The sequence below is a fragment of the Euprymna scolopes genome, chromosome 25, assembly GCF_053919585.1.
Source record: "Euprymna scolopes isolate OS-2025 chromosome 25, ASM5391958v1, whole genome shotgun sequence".
In the NCBI taxonomy this organism is placed as follows: Eukaryota; Metazoa; Mollusca; class Cephalopoda; order Sepiida; family Sepiolidae; genus Euprymna; species Euprymna scolopes.
In genome coordinates, this window is record NC_136506.1 from 33,703,687 (window position 1) to 33,727,001 (window position 23,315).

A 23,315-nucleotide genomic window follows, 5' to 3' on the forward strand; every position below is an offset into this window, starting at 1 on the left:
CTTGCTTGTTTGATGATACACGTCAGCGTCCTCCCCAGCCCAGGGGGGGGGACAGCTGAAAAGCCGTCTGTCTTATTCAACACCCGAAACCCAACTGCCAAGAAAGAATCAGCTAACCTCATCACATGATACCACGTCATCTGGTCAGCTGACCCTTCTTTTGCAAACGTGTCCACTGTCCACGTTATTCACCTCTCTCTCTCTCTCTCTCCCTCTCCCTCTCTCTTTCTCTATTCTCTAATAGAGACACACAGAGAGAAAATAGAAAGAGTAAGAAAGCCAGAGAGGGGGGGAGAGATGCTCTTTAACATTATTTCAGCACGTACCTTCTCTGCATAAGTACCATTTTTTGTTTATTAAATTGTTAGGTGAAAGTATAGAATAGTAACAAAACGTCCTCCCCATGTTAAGAATGGCTTTCTAAATAACGTTATTATTCTATTATTATGGTACTTTCTCTGCATAAGTACCATGTTTTGTTTATTAAATTGTTAGGTGAAAGTACAGTACTCATGCAGAGAGTGATCCGTGTTGAAATAATAACGTTATTATTTAAAAAGCCATTCTTAACATGGGGACGGGAGGGTGTTTTGTACCTAATCTGTATTTTAACCTTACAATTGAATAGAAAACATATAATAAAACTTTAATTAAACCTGGAAATACGATTTAAAAAATAGCGCGGACCACTCTTTGCATTAGCACCAAATATTATTTAAACTGTATTTTTACCAACCAATCTTATATCGAAAAACAAAAAGAAAAACAACTCAAAAAGCAAGCGACAAACTTTTATTTTGCCTTATATAATAAAGAAAAAATGTTTAAATTAAAAAATTTGGAAGATAAACAAATGAATTATGTTTGTTTTTTTTACTTATCGAGTAAACAGAAAATGAAACCTTTCGTCAATTCGTGGCTGTGAAATGAATCGAACCGGAAGTTCAGTTTTATCAACAGAACAGATTCGCACAAACGGTTACGAAAACATATTTATTTTATTTAATATTTTATTAATTCGCGAGGTAAATTAATTTTAATAATATAAAAACATCCCTCGACTCTAAATATGGGTTGTCTGAAAATTTCCAAATAAATTGGTAACGTAGAAATATGGTTTTATTCACTTTTAAGGAACCAAATTTACATTTTTATATATATAGATTATATATATATATATATATATATATATATATATATATATATATATATATATATATGAGAGCTTGTGTTTAGGAAGTTGTGCATTGAATGATAAATCAGTTAATGTCTACTATTTGCACGCGAATTACGTACTGCGCCCATTAATTTGAACGATAATTCGTTAAAGATATTCGAAGCAACACAGCTTTGCGCTTCGGGCCTCGTTTTCTTATTTGGTTTGGCGTGAGGTGTTTCATTTTCGCGCGGTTTTTCGTTTTTCGTTTATTTACCTGTCTAATGACGTCCGCATCCTATTTTACACTGTATTGAACACAATCATTCCAAATAAGCAACCATAATCTCATCATCCTTAAAGATTGCGTATGCATCAGAAGAACGAAGCCGAACCCTTACACTAAGCCACATATTGAAAATGGATCAGAAAACGATTAGTTTTTTTTGCCAGTTATCAATCCGTCGATAATAAGATTTACACGCAATAGATTAAGATAAAGAGATATAAGCTCAGATAGATGGATATATTTTATATCGTTTTTTTTTTTAAGAAATGGCACTTCTTATAAAAATGAATTTGCAAAGCCAGTTTAATATAAAAATAATAGATAACATCACACGTTAGTAGCTTTCTGTTACTTATAACTCTCCTTCTCTATCCCACTCTCTCTCCCTCTTTCTCTGTGCGAGTCTCTCTCACTAGCTTAGGGCTAAATTATTTTATTATTGTGGTGGTATTATAGCGGTGATATTTGTCCTTTTGTTCATAATGTACTATGTGGCTATTGTTACTCCTTCCTTTATTATTTTAAACTTTTCTAGCGAGACCTTAGGAAATTTTACAGCGGACTCTTTCATTTGTAATACATTTTTGTTGGCATTTCGTAGATGTTCAGCGTAAATGGAGACTGATACTATTGCATCTTCTATGTTAAAACTGCAAAACGTATTTACTTAAGCTAGCAGGGACGCCCGGCGTAGCTCTGTCGTAAAATAAGCTTAAATATGATCTTTCAATTCATGCATGATTTCGTATATATTATTATAGAATCAATTTTCTACCAATTCTTATATACTATGAATGTGTGATTTCAAAATTAAAAATATAGGTTCACATGAGTTGGGGGCATCAGCTTGAATCGTAAATGAAACCAAAACTTATGAAGAAAAAAATACTGACAAAAGACTTCGTATAATTTGGTTTAGAAATTTTACCTAATCCGTATATTCTCCTGACTTAGCTCTTTTCAATAATCATTTATTTCGAGGATTATAAGACCATTTATATGGTGTTACGTTAACATCACGAGAAGAGATTGAATGGAAAGTAGATTCATTTTTACAATCACACCCAAGGAAATTTACAAGAGAAACATTTATAAGCTAGTTGTCAGATGAAATCAATTTATAGAAAGCTAAGCTCATTATTGTTATCAAATAAAGAGTTTCCAAAACGCATCGTTCTTTTTTTATTTTCAATGTGAAATTATAAATAAAAAACTTTTACGCTGAGGTAATGGATAATAGGGGTGTAATACCGAGACCTATGTGGCAGGAAATAAGAGCGGAGAAAAAATAGGATGAGGGAGTAAAGGTGACACGCAGACATTAGTAAGATATGTTACTTCCTGAGTTAATTTCAAATTACAGCTCAATCTCAAAAGCGATAACTATGTTTAAGAATGTATTTTCTGTGGTTATATATGTAAGCAAAAAGCTTTAGGGAAACTTTCGATCAACCCAACTTTAGTATAATATTAACTAGATTTTTGCCAAAGAAAAAGTGATTTTATTGGAAGCCTGGAATAATCATGCTTTACAATAGAAAAATGCAAGCATGAAAAGTAATAAGGTTAAGCTTAAACATGGAAAAGTAAATGACTAATTGCTAAAATATTGCAGCATCAGGAATTTTTTAAAATTCATTTTATATCATTATATAATCAATTCTTAACGCCGCAGTATATTAAGTTATAAATTTATTACATTTTTTACTAAAATATCTTGTCCTTTTCTTTTCCAGTTTTAACAACTAGTCCTTTACTTTTCCATGTTTTAGCTTAACCATATTACTTTTCATGCTCGCATTTTTCTATTGTAATTTATTAATTGATGTCAAATGCCTATTTTCATAGTTTCACGATCATAAGGAGAATTTTCGTAAAATCAATATTTGCCTATTTTACTGAAAACTAAGATCAACTATTTTTTCCACTTTAGCAGCCGTATTCTAACAGTCATAATGCTCGGTTGATTTATTTAAAAAATGTATTCTGCACAAACTCTGTAGAAAGAGAGCAATGTTTTTTTACATAAGCATCACCACTTATCAAGGCCAAGAGGCAACTCGAGGATAAGGGTAAAAGAGTATACAGTAGAAATTGGACAATGTAGCAATCGTTAGTAATGGAATTTCGATAAATTTGTAAACTTATATGGAAGGGCTCATCAAAAACTTGTTTACGTTAGGCTTGAAGACACCCATATTGTAGTCAGCTGGAAAGCACGAAAAACGGAAGACAATTCCACGGGCGTGCAGTTCTAAAAAAGAAGCTTTGTTCGTAGAAATCTTCGTTTAGGTTTAGGCACAGATAAAGAGTTAGGATAATTATTGATAGTGTTTTCTGATAGACGGGTGTTTCTTGTGAAAGTTTAGCGAAGGGAGGGCATAGATTAAAGCTCAGTCGAGCACCTGCCATGAAAATAACGATAAACCAGAGACAAACTCGCAACATCTATTCTGTGAGAAAGAGGTTGCAGTGAAGAGAAAGGACACCCCCCCACAAGGCTGCGAAGTCTATTTTGAACTCTATCAAGGCAAGATAAATCCATTCTAGCAGCTCCTGTCCAGATGTGGCAACAGTATTCCATCCTTGGACGTACCTGGCTCTTATATAGATAGAGAATTGCATCAGCAGTGAGATATCTGCTTGATCGATAGAATTTAAGTCAAGTTCTTCTGAAAAATCTCAAGTGATAGACAAGAACAAAAAGCTTGTTTGAATATTTTTTACTATTATTTTCAGAAGCTTGGTGGAAAAATTAAAGAAAATATCTCAGGTGGTGAAAATAAAAATTGCATGCGTTTAGGAGATTGCGAAATCATTATGTTTTTGTGGTGCAGAATGTTACAGCTATTCTTTATTAGGTTAACAATATTAGGAATTGCCAAGGTACTGAATAACGTATGAGCATTTTGCATCTCAAGTGATGGGAAAATGTTGCGACCATTCAATCTTCGCGATTATTAATGAAAATGTTAATTCAAAACTAAACCTGACAGACTAACGATAAGTTTATATAAACAATATTTAACAAAAAAAAGGGTAGGAATGTAGATTCAATCTTTTATTGTAACAGACGCATGAAAATAGTATTTAAATCTTCAGCGTGACAGACTAATGAATATGATATTTAAAACGTACGCATGGTATACATACGAAAATTCTATTTCAAACATATGCGTTGCAGACATATAAAACTGTATTTAAAATTAAGCCTTACAGATTTAAGAAATTACTATTTCAAGAAAAGCCTGGCGATTGACGGAAATGATATTTCAAGCTTAAGCATGACAACTTATGAAAATGCCATTGAACATAATATACCTTATATACTCATGAAAAAATTAACCAAAATATATCGAAAAATTCGATTTAAAACTTAAGCCTGACAGACTAATGAAGATACTATGTAAAAATTTAGCTTAACAAACTAAATTCTATAAAAGTGAGCATTAATGTGTATGTGATGACACTTCTCAACCTATACATTCAACGAATTTTTATCTACAGAATTGAAATTTGGTATACAGAGTATTTAGTCATGTGGATTTTTTAAAATCCGTTTTAATTCGGTATAAAAGACTGCTAAGGAGAAATAATTGAAAACTTAATACATGGGAGTCATCGTTTTTTATCTGCTTCCTAACTGTTTCACGAATGTGCATGCGTAAATCTTTCACATGACAGATTTCTTATGTTAAGAATAAGTAGGTTTGAAAACACATTAAAAGTTCATGTAAAACTGGCCTAATGGTTATTGTACTTGACTCCCTGGCTTTAGGTTTTGTTTTTGATTTCAGCTCGAGGTTTTATTTATTTTACGAGATGTGAACTATTTAGAAAAACATAATACTCGCATGCACATTTCTTAGTTTCTGTATGAATTAAAATATAGTATTTATACGTGTTTTACGACCGGGCAGAACCGGGTGGCCTGCTAGTGTTATGTGAAACCGGGACGTAACAGACTTATGGAAATCTCTTTAAAATAAAACGCAAAAGACCAAAGAAAATGTTATTTCTGACTTAATCCTAAGAATCTGACGAAAATAACATTTCAAACTAAGGCACGGTACAGTAAAAAAATGCCTTTTCAAACATAAACATGGCATATCTATAAAAATGGTATTTTAGACATAAGCGTAACCGTTTAGAAATACTATAGAGTTGTACTTTTAAGCTGGTCAGACTGACTGAGCATTTATAGCAGTCTGGTTCTCTTCACATTACTGGAATTGTCCATGGGAAAAGACGTCGCCATTGTATACATTTTATAAAGACGACTTCAGAAAATATACGGATAATAGTATTCCTTGCAGATTTACAATTGAAAAATCTAATATATAAAAGTCACTATGCCTGCGTGTGTCTGTCTGTCTCTATTTTTTCAAACTACATCTTTGTAAGATTATCTTGTGTAGGAGACGGTGAGACTCGTCGTGGGCGACGAAGCGTTTCACTGAAGAACCACGGCAACACACAGCAAACCAACAAACAATGACAGCCACGGCGCGAAGGAAACTAACAAAGCTCAGCTGACTGCACGAATAGAAACGGAACCCAACGGTCACTGTACTGATCGCCACGAACGTCAGAACCCGACTGCCTCGCACCTCCAATGGACCGATTTTTATTACTCAAGATGGCCTAGCTAATTTGCATCCCCGCGAGATCTCGCGCGATCCTGCGAGATTCCGTCTCTAATAAAAGCAGGCAGGCGCCATCTTGAAACTCTTTCTTCCGCTGCCCCGATCACAGGATAAGCCACCACCCCCACACGCCAGGCACACACGGACCCTCTTGCGCCGAGGGCTACGGTTAGTCTCACACTCCCCCCTGGTCTCCAGATCACATACGTGACACGGCGGACGTGGCCGTTTGATTCGAGCACTCCTGCGGAGGGGTATTGCCGGGACTTCCTCATCGGAGCTCTCAGAAGTGGCATCGGAAGCATCAGCATCAGCATTAGAGCTCGCAGTTGAGTCATCAGGTCCATGGGGCACAGGTTGGATCCATCGCTCATCGTCGGATGACTCGCTCCTTCCACTGCTTGCCGATTGGTCAGCGCTTAGAGCGGGCCGGACATCCCTTACGTGGCGCGGAGTATCATCGACTAGTATGGCCTGTTCACTGATGACGCCGGTGACCCGCCCCCTCCAAAAGCTGCTGGTGCACCGGCCGCCGGGTGGCTTCACCCAGACGGTGTCTCCCACTTGGTACGTCCCCTGGGGTTCTCGTTGGTCGGGTAGACACACTTCAACGTCCTTGACGCGCACGTGGTAGTGATGAATCGCATCAGCGGGCGCACTGCCGCCAGTCACGGTGTCCTTAGGCGTTGTGTTGTATCTGTAAACCGCCTCCGCGATCGTACACTTCTTCCTGGTCGCGATCCTCTTCACGGTTCGGTGGCATCGCTCCGCTATGCCGTTGCCGCTCGGCACATACGCGCATCGGTGTCGAAGGCGGATCCCCCAGTTGTCCATAAAATGCCTAAATTCCCTGCTGCAGAACGCCGTGTCGTTATCCGTGAGGATCTCCTCAGGCGGCCCCCTTTCGTAGAATATGGATTCCAATTCGTGGATGACACTGGTGGAATCCTGCCTTGCCAATTGGCGCCAAATCGCGAACCTCGTTGGCCCGCAGTCTATCAGCGTGAGGAAGTGTTGGCTGCCGTAGTGGGTTATATCCATACCCAACCGACTCCAAGTCGCGTCCACTCCCAGCTGTCCTTTCCGCCATCTGGCTGGGGCGGGGTCGATGGACTGGCACGTTTGGCACTCCCTGACCACTGCTCTTACTGCGCTTTTTGGTATTGATGGTCTAGCCAACTTCACAAAGTAGTAGGTCCGTTGCACTCCGGGGTGCCCACTGTCGTGATGTATCTTCCTGATTTCGTCCTCCTCGACGGAGGCAGCACACAGAGGCAATGGCTTAGCTTCTTTCTTCATAGCCTCATACCATCTCCGTGGTACCCGAGTGAGCTTGTCGGCGAGGTTGTAGTTCGACGTGACGAGCACTACGTCTACGGACAGGTTGTACTCCGTCACCAGTTTTTTCACAGTCTCGAGCCTCCGTCTTATCAGCATTTCGCTGGCTGCCTTGGTGCGCGCCCTGGCCTTGCTCGTGAGTGTGTCCGACACCCAGTGGTGCACGCAAAGTGAGTCAGTGTGCACACGCAGTTTCTTCACTTCCCATTGAAGTGCCAGGTTAATGCCCTTTATTACAGCGTCGAGTTCTGCCAGGTTGATATGGGCAGCATCATTCGCCGGTCGCAGCCAGCAGGCATCCTCAACTACGGCCCCATCTTTCTCCAAAACTACACCGATCGCTAGAGAACTTGCGTCCACCCACACGCTCAGTTCGTCTCCCTACACGCACCAGTCCCCTGTGGCGGGGTCATTCTTTTTCACACTAGCGACGGTCTCCTTTAACATTCGAACCAATAGTTCGTCGGTTATCTCATCGTCCCAGCCTTTGCTGACCGCATTTGCCCTCCTTTTTATGACGCCTGTCGCTGCACGAACCCATCCGCATACTGGAAGGTGCCCCACAAGTTTCCCGCACAGGGAGAACACGGCACGTCTTGTGTAAACGTCGGGTACGTCGGGAACTGCGGTTCCACGCCTCCACTTCAGGATCCCTCGCTCCTCTTGAACGCTCAATCCCAATACGCGGGCACCATCCTCAAGCCACTCAGAGTCCTTGCAGTTTAGACCAAACTCGGCAAGTTTGGATCTTACGCGCGAAGAGGACACGATATCTTCGTTCACGTATATATCGTCAATATACGCCGATGTTCCCTTTCTGATCCATTCTTCTTGTGACAACACGGCATTGACGATAGCCTTCATTATCTGGGGTGCTACGTTTAGCCCAAATCCGAGTCGCGTAAGACAGTATCTCTTCCCGGAAAACATCACTGTCTGGAAAGGCCACATCGCCTCGCCGATCCGGACCTGCAAGTATGCTTTTCTCAAGTCCAGTAGGGACACATTGGACCCCTGCCGGCGCCACTCTCGCAGCTTGCTGGCACAGACGTCGGCGTCCGCTGTGAACGCATCAACGTGCGCATTCAACTCACGGTAGTCTATTACCGGCCTCACCTTTGACTTGTTAGGTTGAGCAACTACCATCAGCGGTATCAGGCCCTTGGGGGGTCCAAGTTTGTCGTAGGGGTATGGAATCAGCCAACCGTTCTTAATCCATTCACGGATCTCGCTTTCGTATGCATGCCTTATCTGGTCGGGCATACGGTACTCTGCCACTTTGTTTTGTAGTTTGGCTGGTTCCTTGTCTTCTGACCACCTCCAAGTGGCGGTCCACGCCTTCTGTTGGTCGTCGAATTCCGCACTGAAGTCCGGCTGGTCGACTCTTAGTGCTGCGCACACCGGGGGCCTATCCTGAAACTCTACAACGCCAGCGCGCGTTACGCACACGCCGCCCAGGGCTTTGGTGGCATCGTAGCCTAGCAACAGGTCGAAACTCAGCGGCTTTTCGCGTGTCACCAGCGCTTCGACGTTGGCCGAGTTCCCAGTTCTTGTGCGAATGTGTACCACACCCACGCCGCAACACATTCGTATTTTTCCAGTGATGGTAGTTATCCTGACGTTCTTCTTTTTCCACGCCCGACAGAAGTCCGCACACACTATGGTGCGGGAGCAACCGGAATCAAGGAGGGCTGAACATAACGTGTCATTAACTCGGACCTGAATGACAGGGAGCGCCTTGTTTATTTTCTGTTCGGGGAAGAGGTCGGCACTAGCACCTTGTCCCCGTCCCCGTTTCCCGCACAGTCTCGGGCCATGTGCCCAGTCTTGTTACAGCGGTAGCAGCGAACAGTCGTCGACCGCCTTCTACAATTTCTTGCCATGTGGCCCCGCCCGTTGCATCTGTAGCAGGTGACATCACCTTGCGGGCTGGGTCCCTGAGACGGTCCTTCGCCACTTGGTGGGGCCTGTGCGACGGCGACTACCGGTTCCTGCACCGTCGAGTCATCCTTCATTATTGTCCTGGCTCTGTCCACTAGGTCACTCAGCGGTAGTGAGGACATGGTAGAGGTTGCTCGCAGGAGCTGCTTTGCTCCAGCGGGGAGTCCTGACAGGAATTTGTAGGCTAGGGCCCTCTCGGGAAGACCGCCGAACAACACCGTCAGCTTCTTAAGCTCGGCGAGATACACGTCCACAGTTTCGCCTAAGCGTATAGACCTCGTCTCAAACTGCTCCCATGCAGTGGCGGGGTCAGTGGCGAACGCCCTGTACAACGCCGCCTTGATACTCGAGTAGTCACACTTCTCCTCAGCGCTGAGTTGCTGATATACAGCGAAGGCCCCGCCGGTCAGCCGCAGAGAAATCACGCGCTCGACATTTTTCACGCCGGACAACTGACAATGTAACTCGACCTTCTCAACCCAGCTGAGTACCGGGTCGGATCCGTCGAATTCAGGTATCAACTTTAGATCGAACCTATCCGCCATTGAAGAAAAGAAAACCAAGTTCGGAGTGGGGAGGCCGAAATAGCTTGTAAGAGTATCTTGTGTGGGCGACGAAGCGTTTCACTGAAGAACCACGGCAACACACAGCAAACCAACAAACAATGACAGCCACGGCGCGAAGGAAACTAACAAAGCTCAGCTGACTGCACGAATAGAAACGGAACCCAACGGTCACTGTACTGATCGCCACGAACGTCAGAACCCGACTGCCTCGCACCTCCAATGGACCGATTTTTATTACTCAAGATGGCCTAGCTAATTTGCATCCCCGCGAGATCTCGCGCGATCCTGCGAGATTCCGTCTCTAATAAAAGCAGGCAGGCGCCATCTTGAAACTCTTTCTTCCGCTGCCCCGATCACAGGATAAGCCACCACCCCACACGCCAGGCACACACGGACCCTCTTGCGCCGAGGGCTACGGTTAGTCTCACAATCTTCGAGACGCATAGGTCGCAGAGCAGCGTGAGGCAGGTCAAACGATTGCATATTTTGTAGGATGTTTTTTATGAGTCTTTTACCATTAAAATAGCTGCTAATGCGTAAAACTTTTTTAAAAAATGGACCCTGAAAGGAGTAAGTCATCTTAAAATTTTCTTGTACACAAAACTTTGTGGACCATGCGCCCTTGCTTGAAATCTTGTCTTCGACGATCGACTTATTCCATCTTTTAAATAAGAGAGGACAGGAATATATATATATATATATATATATATATATATATATATATATATATATATCTTCCCTTAATTTTTTTTTGTGTGCGTCTTTAAATGACCTCTGCTGATATTTTCTTAAGTAATATCTTGTACATTTCAGTTGAACTCTTTTTGCCCTATATTTCTGCGTCTTTTAACGTCATCTTGTCTGGGTCGTTTTGATATTTGCTTTTCTATTTTCTATTTAATTCTATCACAATTCAATCTTTTTCCCCTTTCTTTTTCACTTATTTCTCTCTCTTCTTCACTCAGTTTTCTTAATTACGCCTTGTCTCGGCAGCCGAGTCTAACGCATATCTTATTTTTATTTTAATAATATTATTGAAATTCTTTCACCTTTTCCTTGTACCTATTTGTGAATAATTCCACGGATTTCGGTCTTTTAGATTATTTTGGACCATCTTCCAATTACGCTATTCCCTTGGATTTTACTTGCGCGAATGGAAATTTAACCAACTTTCTTGGATTTGCATTTTTGGATTTTACCGTCATTGGATATTTTACCTTTTACCAGACTATCCATTCACGTAAAATCACCTTTTTCTTCACTCTATTCCCTCTGCTTCATTTTTGTTATCAAGTAAGATCTTTGACTTATTTGCAGTTCCATCAAATACTTTGGAAGCAAAATCCGATCCCGCATTTTGCTGAATCCTACCCTCTGATGAGAAGGAAAGTATTTCTTCGAAACTCCGCTGATTAAGGACTATCCACTTATTTAGTGTTTCCTTTGTAAAACTAAATATGTTTTTAACTCTTTTTCGAAGTGTTTTAACATATTTTATTAACTATTTTCTCTTATATATATATATGGAAATAATTATATAATCTCTCACATTTTTAAAATTATATATATATATATATATATATAATTTTTAAAATGTGAGAGATTATATAATTATTTCCACAGCCTAACAACGTCGCATCGTATAAGAGCCCTGACAGCCAACAAACTAAAAGTATAAAACTCGAGTTTCGCTCTCATTTTGGCTCATCAGTAAAACATATCCGATCCCGGGAATCGAAACCCGATATATCTAACTGATGAGCCTAAATGATGGCGAAACTTGAGTTCTGGACATCCGGTTTTTTGGCTGTATGGCTCTTGTGCGCTGCGAAGGTGTTTGGGTGTGGAAATAATTATCTATATATTAATACGATAGTGTGTCTGTTACTTTGTGTGTCACACCTACATCCGGGTCGTTTAATTGTAATGTACTTCCATTTCTTGTAATAAATAATTTTACAAAAAATTATTCATAAGTTTTGGTTTCGGTTTCGATTATAGCTGATGGAACTCAAGTACATTAATTTTTTATGAATAATTTTACTAAGAATTCACCATAATTTGGGTTTCGGTTTAAAATGATAGCACCTTAGTAATATATTTTTTATAAAAAATAAGGAATTCTTTCATGAGTTTTTATATCGGTTTCGATTATAGCTGAAGGAACGAAATATATATATATATATATATATATATATATATATATACATAACATATATATATATATATGTATATATAACATACTGTATTATATAGACCCACATACACACCGTATTATATAGACACACATACACGCCGTATTATACAGACCTGCATTCACGCCGTATTATATAAACCCACATACACACCGTATTATATAGACCGACATGCACACCATATTATATAGACCAACATACACGCCATATTATATAGACCAACATACACACCATATTATATAGACCCACATACACGCCATATTATATAGACACACATACACGCCATAGTATATAGACCCACATACACGCCGTATTATAGACCCACATACATGCCATATTATATAGACCACATGCATACCGTATTATATAGACACATACACGCCATAGTATATAAACCCACATACACACCGCATTATAGACCCACATACATGCCATATTATATAGACCACATGCATACCGTATTATATAGACCCCATACAGGCCATATTATATAGACCCGTATATACGCTTTATTATATAGACCCACATACACGCCTTATTATATAAACACGCATACACGCCGTATTATATAGATCCACATGCACACTGTATTATATAGACGCACACACTCGCCATATTATATAGACCCGTATGAATGCCATATTATATAGACCCACATGTACGCCGTATTATACAGACCCATATGTATGCCGTATAATATAGACCCGCATGTACGCTGCATTATATAGACCCACATACACACCGTATTATATAGATCCACAAACATGCCGTATTATATAGACCCGCATACACATCGTATTATACAGACCTACATACACGCCATATTATATAGACCGACATAGACACCGTATTATATAGACCCACATACACGCCAAATTATATAGACAGCCATACACACCGTATTATATAGACCCACATACACGCCATATTATATAGACCCACATACACGCCATAGTATATAGACACACATACACGCCATAGTATATAGACCCACATACACACCGTATTATATAGACCCACATACATGCCATATTATATAGACCCACATACACACCGTATTATATAGACCCACATACACACCGTATTATATAGACCTACATGCACACCATATTATATAGACCCGCATACACACCATATTATATAGACCCACGTACACACTGTATTATATAGACCACATACACACCGTATTATATAAACCCGCATACACGCCGGATTATATAGACCTGCATACACACCTAATTATATGGCTCACATACACACAGTATTATATAGACCCGCATACACGCCATATTATATCTACACTCATACACACCGTATTATATAGACCCGCATACACGCCATATTATATAGACCCACATACGCACCATATTATATAGACCCACATACGCACCATATTATATAGACCCACATACGCACCATATTATATAGACCCACATACACGCCATATTATATAGACCCACATACACGCCATATTATATAGACCTACATACACACTGTATTATAGACCCACCATATTATATACAAAAACATATACCAAATATAGATACAACTACATAACAGCATATTAATATGTATTCCTGGTATATGATTTGATTGTTTTGTAGAGAGAAAAGTGTTTTTCTGATCTTTGCAGAACATGATATAATCTTGCAAAGAGAAAGGAACAAAACAATAACATTAATGTTTGATGCATTTTAAGTAAGCTCGTATCTTTGATCGCACGAGTATTGTTTAGTGGTTAGTACTCAAAAGTCGTGCCAGCCTGCTGTGTTACTGTTATTTTTTAATGCTTGTTGGTGTTCGTGCATACGAAAATGTCAAAATATTTACATGCACAAATGCTGCATTGAAAATTGTACACGTTACGCGGTCGCTGTTTCCCATACGACTTCCTCATTTCTAAAATCAGTAGAAGCACATAGATAATAAATTGTCGATTCGCGCCTGACTGTTAAATTTTCGCTGCAGTCTGGTAATTTGAGTGCTCGACACAAATGATAAATAATGTCTTCATCGCAATATTTTATCATGATCCTCTGCCCATGCTAATGGCAATCGTAATTGGCTTATGTGCGGCAAAAGACAGGCTCTACTTAGATGAATGATTCCAATAATTGTAATCGGTAAATTTGGCGAGAAAGAAATCTTCTCACATATGAAAAGTTATCGGTTTGTTGTTGTGTAATGTCAAACTGTTGCGCAGAATAATAATAATAATAATAATAATAATAATAATAATAATAATAATGATAATAATAATAATAATAAAAATAATAATAAATAATTCATTGTATATCAATAAGCTAATCTTGTCTCAGTTTCTTGCTTTTTGTTTATCTACCCTATTTCTCATTAGATGTACTCTTCCCGATATTTCTATCATATAAATCTCACCTGTCGCTTTAAATGTATGTATGTATGTATTATGTATGTATGTATGTATGTATGTATGTATGTCTCGGGGAAACTTTCGACAGAGGCGACATATTTTCACGAGATCGGAATCGTCTTGAAGCACGACCATTCGGACGACAAATATCGAAAAAATGTCCAAAAACATTAATTCCTTCACTCTCAACTAGACACTTTCTACAATGAGGGGGTCGCTGTTTTCGCCGATATTTTGGATTGTCTAGCCTTAATTTAAACATACGTCACTTTCGGTTTGGTGATGGGCGCAACAGCTAACGCATCACTTTTTTTTCACTTCCTGTTCCTCCTTCGCGGTTCGGGTTCGAGTCTGCCTGCCTACTATCATTTCGTTTTTTTTTTGTTTGTTTTTTTGCGCTCGCAATTTTCCTTTATTTGTTTTTTTACTCCACCAACACCCTTACACACACCTCGCGACACGGCTTCGAGCCTGCCTGCCGACTACATCTTTTTTTTTTTTTTTTTTGCTCAACACACACCTACAAACACCAGGGCAACGCCGGGCAACCATGTTAGTTATAAATATAAATAAAAATAACGATTTGACAAATACACACGCGCGCACACACACACACACACACACACACATACACACACACACACACACACACACACACACACATATATATATAGTTCAAAATTTTGTTGAAAATTCAAAGACTCACGTTTTCTTTTTTATAACCTTCGTTTATTTCCTGGATTTTTCCATTACAGCTGTTTCATTAATGAGGTGGCAATTTTACGATTTATGTTTCCGTAAAAATATCCTGTCCCCACCGACTTCTTCAGACGTTTATCCATTAGATTTTTACAACAAATGGTATATTTATAACATGTTAGACATCTTATTCGTGTTAAAGGATTTCCACAGTCATGCTTCCTCACTTCCCCCATCTTTTGGTGTTATGTAAAGATAGTTTTCCGTTTTAACCTTTACTTTCGTATTTTCATTTTTTATTTATTATTTATTTTTGTTTTAATTTTTCTGTTTTTTCTATTTGTTTTTTTCCAATTATCATATAATTTTATATAATTTTATTCTTATATTTATACGTGTTTATTTTAATATTGTTTTTTTTTTTTGCTTAGTGTTTGAATTCGTATTCAAGGGAGGTCACTCTCGTGGTATCATTTTTTATCTAGGATTACCTCACTTGCATTATTATTTTCCTAATCTGCTCTAGTGCGTGAAATTATATATATATATATATATATATATATATATATATATATATATATATATATATATATAAAGGAGATTAGAACAATAGTCTAAAGAGCAGAGTGTATTTTAATGTAATTGTAAAATTACTAATTTAATTAAAATACAGGAAAAGAAAAAGTGCTTGTTGTAATTTAGATACATAATAAGCTCGATAGGTAAATATCGTAGAGCTAATTTAATATTCAGTAATGTGATTGATAATTTAAAATTCAAATTAGAATTAAATTAAAAATCCGTTTCACAAGAAGGAACAACAACAAAGTCTCGAAATAAAGACGAAACATTGATGAACACATAATACGGTTTGTGGGTGTCAGATGTCTCCAGATTTTCTAGGAAAAAAAGGTAGCCGCTAGATCAAAATTTTACCCGCTAGATTGCAAAAGAAATCTCCAGATCTAGCGGGAAAATCGATACATCTGCCTTACTTTTAATGCTAGGTTAATTTATGGTGCATTTTACATATATTAAAAACCCTTCCCAATACTTTTGCTGATGAGGAAACTTCGATTTTTTTTAAATACTCTATGTAAAAATTATTGTCCGTGGCTTAATGTCTACCACAATAAAAAACATTGTTTTCCAAAACGATCGTACAAATAATTGACTTTGTTGTTGTTCCTTCTTGTGAAACGGATTTTTAATTTAATTCTAATTTGAATTTTAAATTATCAATCACATTACTGAATATATATATATATATATATATATATATATGCAATAATGAAAGATAAACGTTTATTATGCATCATTTGAAGTAAAATGCGTAAAACACGTTTAAAAAAGTGGAGAAGAAAAGAAAAACTAAAGGGGAAGTCAGCCAACCGGTTTTGCCCTCGCTTTAAAAGAAGAAAACTCAAAATCATGTTACAATAAAGTTACGTTGCGTTCTGTTCATGGGTGAAAAAAAAGAACAGGGAAGCGAGTAATATAAAGCAGCGTTATGATTAGGGCTATGACAAAAGAATATTCTTAACATTGTTTTGACTCTCGAGTATATATCCGACAGAGTTAGACATAGTTAATTAATCGAGAACCACATAACTCTATCTGAAAACATATAAGATATATACTAATATATACTCGAGAGTCAAAATAATGAAAAGTATATTTTTGTCATAGCCCTAGTTATGATATTTTCGAAAATCCCAAAGGTTAATCACACTCAAACCTAGTATTTTTTCGTGCTGATAGTCATGTACGGCGTACTTCAATATGAATTATCTTATTAAAAGCCGTCATGTTCAGCGAACTTCAGTACGAACTATTTTTTCAATTCTTAGTCGCGCTTACTCCTCATTTTATCTGAAAATCTTGGAGACTACCAACGTTCTGTTTAGGACGCCTGGAAACGTCTCTCATGTTTGAGCGTTATTAACCTCGCCAATCTTTTTTAAAAAAACACCCGACTAGCTGAAACCACCGTCAATAATTTTCCCCACTCCCTATCTGTGCCTAAATCCAAACGTAGATTCCATGAACAAAGCTTCTTTCTTAGAACTGCACGCCTGTAGAACTCTGTTCCGCTTGCCTGTTTCCCTCCCGACTTCAACCTGGATGTCTTCAAGTCCAACACAAACAAATTCTTGATGAACCGCCCCCCTAAGTAATGACACCTTACCAATTCTCCAATACTATTGCTACACTATCCCTTTACTGTACACACAATAACCCTTATCCCCGAGTGGTCATTGGGTCTTGATAAGTGGTGAACTCCCTGTAAAAAAACCCTCTAGGATATTCGAAAATATCGTCACGTTGCTTTATATTAATTGCTTCCAGGATTTTTTCACCCATGAGCAGAAATCAACGTTACTTTATTTTAATAATGTACACATTTTTTTTCTTGAAGACAAGCTTCAAGGAAGGCAGACGGTCCATAGAGTTTTTTTTTTATACAAAGCAACGTTATGATATTATCGAATATCCGAGAGGTTAATCACGTTCAAACCCAAGAGACATTCTCTCTGTTTACAGAGACCAGGCAGCCCAAACGAACGTGGATAGTATCCAAGTCATTTAGATAAAATGTGGAGTGAGCACCACTCAGAATTAAAAAAAAAAAGTTTTAAATGGGATAACGATGTGCAACGAACTTGAGCGCGAGCTCTTATTCAATTCTGAACAAAACTAACGTAACTTTATTTGAATAATGTACATGTTTTTTTCTTTTTTTCTTGAAGACAAGATTCAAGCAAGGGCTGATGGTCCATAGGGTTTTATAATTATATATAAATAATAGAGTTTTATAATTATATATAGATAAATAACTAAGTTTTATAATTATATATAAATAATAGTTTTATAATTATATATAGATAAATAACTGAGTTTTATAATTATATATAGATAAATAACTGGGAGGACATCTGTTCAAGAACGGGCAGTTAATTCACCGAACAGCGTATCAGTTTTATATGCTCTTACGAAGATCAAAAGGAAGACATAACTCAATTGAAACTTGCGCCTCAGCATATCATTTTAATTTTAATCAATGATATGATCAAAATATGTAAATTAAAACTTTCAAAATTGAAGGTTTATTCATAGAAAAAGAACCTCACATCTAACGCTACAAATAAAGAATCCCACATCTAACGTTACGAATGAAGAAGTCTCTATTTAAATAAACAAACGAAGAATTCGTTGTCTAATGTTATGAAGGGCGTATTCGAGTCGTAACATTAAAAAAAGTATGTAAGATCAGTGATCAAGTTGTTAACGACGCAGACTGACGATTTTAGTGTCTCAAATTCGAATCCCGTTCATTTCACAAAATCACTGTCACATAAGATGTTAGCAACCTTCACGTAGTTTCTCCTGTAAGCAGACTATGTCTTTCTTGGAATAAATTCTGACTAGAAAAATATCGGGGAAACCTATGCCAGCAATAGAATTTTCGAACACATTCAGTAATATGATGACGATTTCTCAATGTACCAAAGAAACGTAACTCTTATGGGTCAGTACTGCTTGAATTTCGTGGTAATTAGAAATGAAAGACATCTGGAAACAATGCCGGACTAAGCAGAAAGCATATACAACACCTGGTATCTCAAAAAAAGCCACATATTAGAAAAGTTTATAAATATATACGAATATATTTTCATGAAATAATTGAGTCAGACAGGAGGTGTAATGAATGAAATCGATTGAACTTTCTTCTTTATCTAAAGGAGACATCGCCTCAAATTCTCGTATGTATGTTTAAATATGATGATATTTTTATCTAACTAGAAGAATTTTTATAATTTAGAAGATAGCAGACGAATGGATAGGGTCAGCTCTGTTTGAGGAGGTTAGTGTACCGCTGTTTATAGTCCTAACAATATTTAATACATCTGTACAGATCGTTTGCTTACATACCTGATATTAGCGCATTGTCAGGTGTATAAACACTGAAAAGATTGTAGGCTAATTACGTTCGTAAACCTGATATAGCAAGAATGAATTTTGATTGAAATTAATGTGAACATGGTACAAATGGATTTCACGTTACTAATCAAAAATTTAGCTGCTGATACATCTTTGACAAGGACGCGAATTTTTCATTCCATTTCTACTGTGTCGCAAAAAGTTTTGCAGTGAACATGCAAAATATTGGATCTGAAACTCAATTATTCCACGCAAAAGTCTATTAAATATCATAAACCAATCACAATCATTTATTAAACGTTTCCCGTAAAACTAATGGAAATGAAATTGGTTTCAGTTTTCGCATGTAATATAATTTATCAATCGAAAAACTGATTTTATTCGAATCTAAATAGATCGTTCTTTAAATCACAAAGCAACAAGTACAAACGATATATATTTATATCTCTACAGTGTAACGCAAAAATAAATAATTTTCTACATACCTTGTAAGCTAATATTCATTAAAGTAACGTTACAAATTAATAATTCTGCATGTAACAGTATAAAGAAGTAATGGCTAAACTAAGGTTGCAAAGAATTTTATGCATAACATTAAAAAGAAATAATTCCCCATTTAGAGTTACAAAAAAATCCCTAACATTACAAATAAAGAATTCCACATCTAACGTTACAAATAATAATTACACATGTAACGTTAGTAATAAATTTTTTATGTAATTTTTTACTTGCAGCGTTAGATGTAGGATTCTTTATTTGTAAAGTTAGATGTGGAATACTTTATTTGTACCGTTAGATGTGGGATTCTGTAATTGCAACTTTATGTTGAATACTTTATTTGTAACGTTAGATGTGGAATACTTTATTTGAAACGTTAGATGTGGGATTCTTTATTTGTAACGTTAGATTTTTAAAAAAAATTTATGGCATATGTAGAATTCTTTATTTAAAACGTTGGATATCAGATTATTTATTTTATTGGATATGGGATTCTTTATATGCAACTATAGATTCGGGATTATTTATTTGTAACGGTTGATGTGGGATTTAATATTTGTTGCGTTTGATGTGGGATTTTTTTTGTAACGTAAGATGTAGAAGTCATTTATTACTAACGTTACATGGGTAATTATTATTTGTAACGTTAGATGTGGAATTTTTATTTGTAATGTTAGGGATTTTTTTGTAACTCTAAAGTTGTAGCAAAACCCGTTGGAAATTCCAAGGTAGTATAAAGATTTTTAAACACATTATAAATAAAGTGATTAAAAATAGAATAAAACAAATAATGATGAATTAATATAATGTTAGCAAATAGTTTTTAACCTTTTAAAGTTAGAAAGAATTTATTGCAAAGATTTAGATTTTTCCAATGAACTCCAATGCACATCACAGTGTATTGTTTTGTTTTTACTGAATAACATTTTTATATATATTATAAACGAACATATGTCTATTCAGTTGCTCATTCTTTTTTAAATTTAAAACGAAACTATAATAAAAAATACTTACAGTCTCCTCCCAACATGACTTTTTTATTATAAAATAAAAATAACCAATTTGAAACGGTAAACAGGCAGCCATGTTTTTGTTGTTGTCTGTTTTTTAATGCTTGGGGAGAAAATGGTTTAAATGATTTTAATTGATAAAGAATGACTATAAAGGGCGTAATTCGTTTCTCATTAATTAATATTTATGATGATTGTGTTTTTTGTGATACTGCAAGTACATGCAAGTAAATTAATATTAATTAAGGTAATTCATTTCTTGACACATTTACCTTATTAGCAGTTTTTATATCACCGTAGCAGTGTTGGTGCAAAATGATGGGGTTAGGGTTAGGGTTATATATATATATATATATATATATATATATATATATATATATATATATATATATATACACGAGTGTCATTATACACATGAGTTTGGTGCCGCTCAATATGTTGAAATCAGTTTGAGTAGGTTGATTTTTGTTTAGACAATGGTACAAATATTACATAGCGTGTTTTACTTTTGTCAAAATGAATTGGACAATCTTTAATGAAGCCTCTTGTTTTCGTATGCTCTCAAGAATAACATTTCTCTTAGATTCCAAGTAGAAGACTTATCTAAAATCTGCTACTACAGTTGTTTAAAACATGGATATATCATCTTACCGTTCGAGGTTGTAATCGTCTAGCTAATATAAGAATAGAACTGCGTCCGAAGATAGCAAAGATAGTGCTGCTCTATTTGGGAAAATATTCTCTTAGAGGACTCTTTTTTTTGACTGGATCAAGTAATGAATCGACTTCGCAATCTACAGCAACGTTCTCATAGAAGAGATGTAACTAGCCTTTCTCTATTTTATTGTTAGTTCCATGAAAGATGTTTAACTAGCTCTGAGTTCTGGTTTCTTCTAGTAAATAAGTGTATATTCATGTAGTTAAAGATTATGGGTTTTGAAATTTTAGATCGAGGGAATGTATTTAAATATAAACATATTGCAATAATTGCAGTTTTTTCTTACTTACGTATTTTTATTGCTTTAAGAGACTTTTGAGGGATATTAAATCAAGGAAATGAGTTAATATAGGTTTGGTATTTACGTGATATGTTTAGAGTCTTTATGGGTTCAAGTGTGCTATTTGTATTAATTCCAATACTCTCAAGCTAACAAAGCTCATGAGTACATTTAGAAGACCATGTGAGATTGATGAAGATAAAACTTAGTTGTCCATCAATACTTCTTCCATAGCATGGAAGATCATAAATTATGAGATATTCAAACAGTGGCCCCACAAAAGAAAAGTTAACCATGCATAAATCCAAAAATCTCAAAATCCTTTAAATGTAATATATAACGCATACCATTCGAAGATCATCCGATTTAATTGTTTATGCATACCAATGCCTGATAATTACACATATTGTATAAACCTTCATCACATACCTTCATATAATCAACACACTCACTACCGTAACGATCACCTATTATTAATAGTAAAAATTAAAAAAACTAAAACTCCTTGAAATAGCAAAAAAAAAAAATTATTAAACGTACTAGTGTAATACTTAGTATAAATATATGTATTCTAGATAACTATCCCTTTTCACATCCGTGTACCTAAACTAAAACGAAATTTCTATGAATAGGGTGCCTTCCACGTATTTCCCATCTGTAAAACACGCTGACGCTGAACTTATTCCATGCAGACTACGTCATGGGCAATTTAAACCCCAATATTTACACGATGTTGTACACCGTCTCTCGTAAGTAATCAAATACTTTTCATTAAATTTAGCCGGTTCAATCCTTTTATAATGTTCTCCATCATTCAACTTACAATGCATCCATATAATTAACCTGCATCATCAAGTGACTTTTGACTCATAAATGATGACTCATTAATTAGCAAAATGAAAGAAAACAGTTACCGACCAGATTCTGGATAAAAGGCACACATAAGTATTGTCATAGATAACAAAGAAAATCAAAGTTCAGGAAATGATCCAGTATAAACATAACATAAAATGCAACACGTGGAACGTATTTGAGAACGCATTTATAAGCAAACAAACTGATTCAAAATTAGATATTATCTTTTTTACAAAAATAATTTTGTAATTTTATTAAAGTCTCTTTAATTAATTTACCCCCACACAGAAGGTTAGACAGAAGGTCAGATGTATGTTTGAAAAAATATGTACCCAAATGTCAGCCCACTCTGGTCTACAAAAATGCCTTGGCAATCTCGCCAATATTCTCGGTAGACGTGTCCCGGGTAAATAGCAATAAACTAGCCCTTTCTCAGAAAGAAGATATAGCCTGGGGGGGTGAACTCCGTAAAACTGAGCAGCACGGTAATCCGACGGTGACTTTGCTGCTGTTGTTGTGCATTATTCATTAATCATTTCGAATGTTTTTTGTTGAAAATACCTTTCTTTTCTTCTAGGAAGACATCATGTTGTTTCTTTATTTGTTTTTTTTTAACAAAGGAGTCATCATTTATTTATGATCTTCCATGCTATGAAAGAAGTATTGATGGACACCCGGAGACCACACAAAGATAAGGGTAAACGAGTGTACAGTAGTCAATTGGATAATATCATAGTAATCGTTAGTAGCTGAAGTTAGGTATATTGGATTACTTAAGGGGGCGGCTCATCAA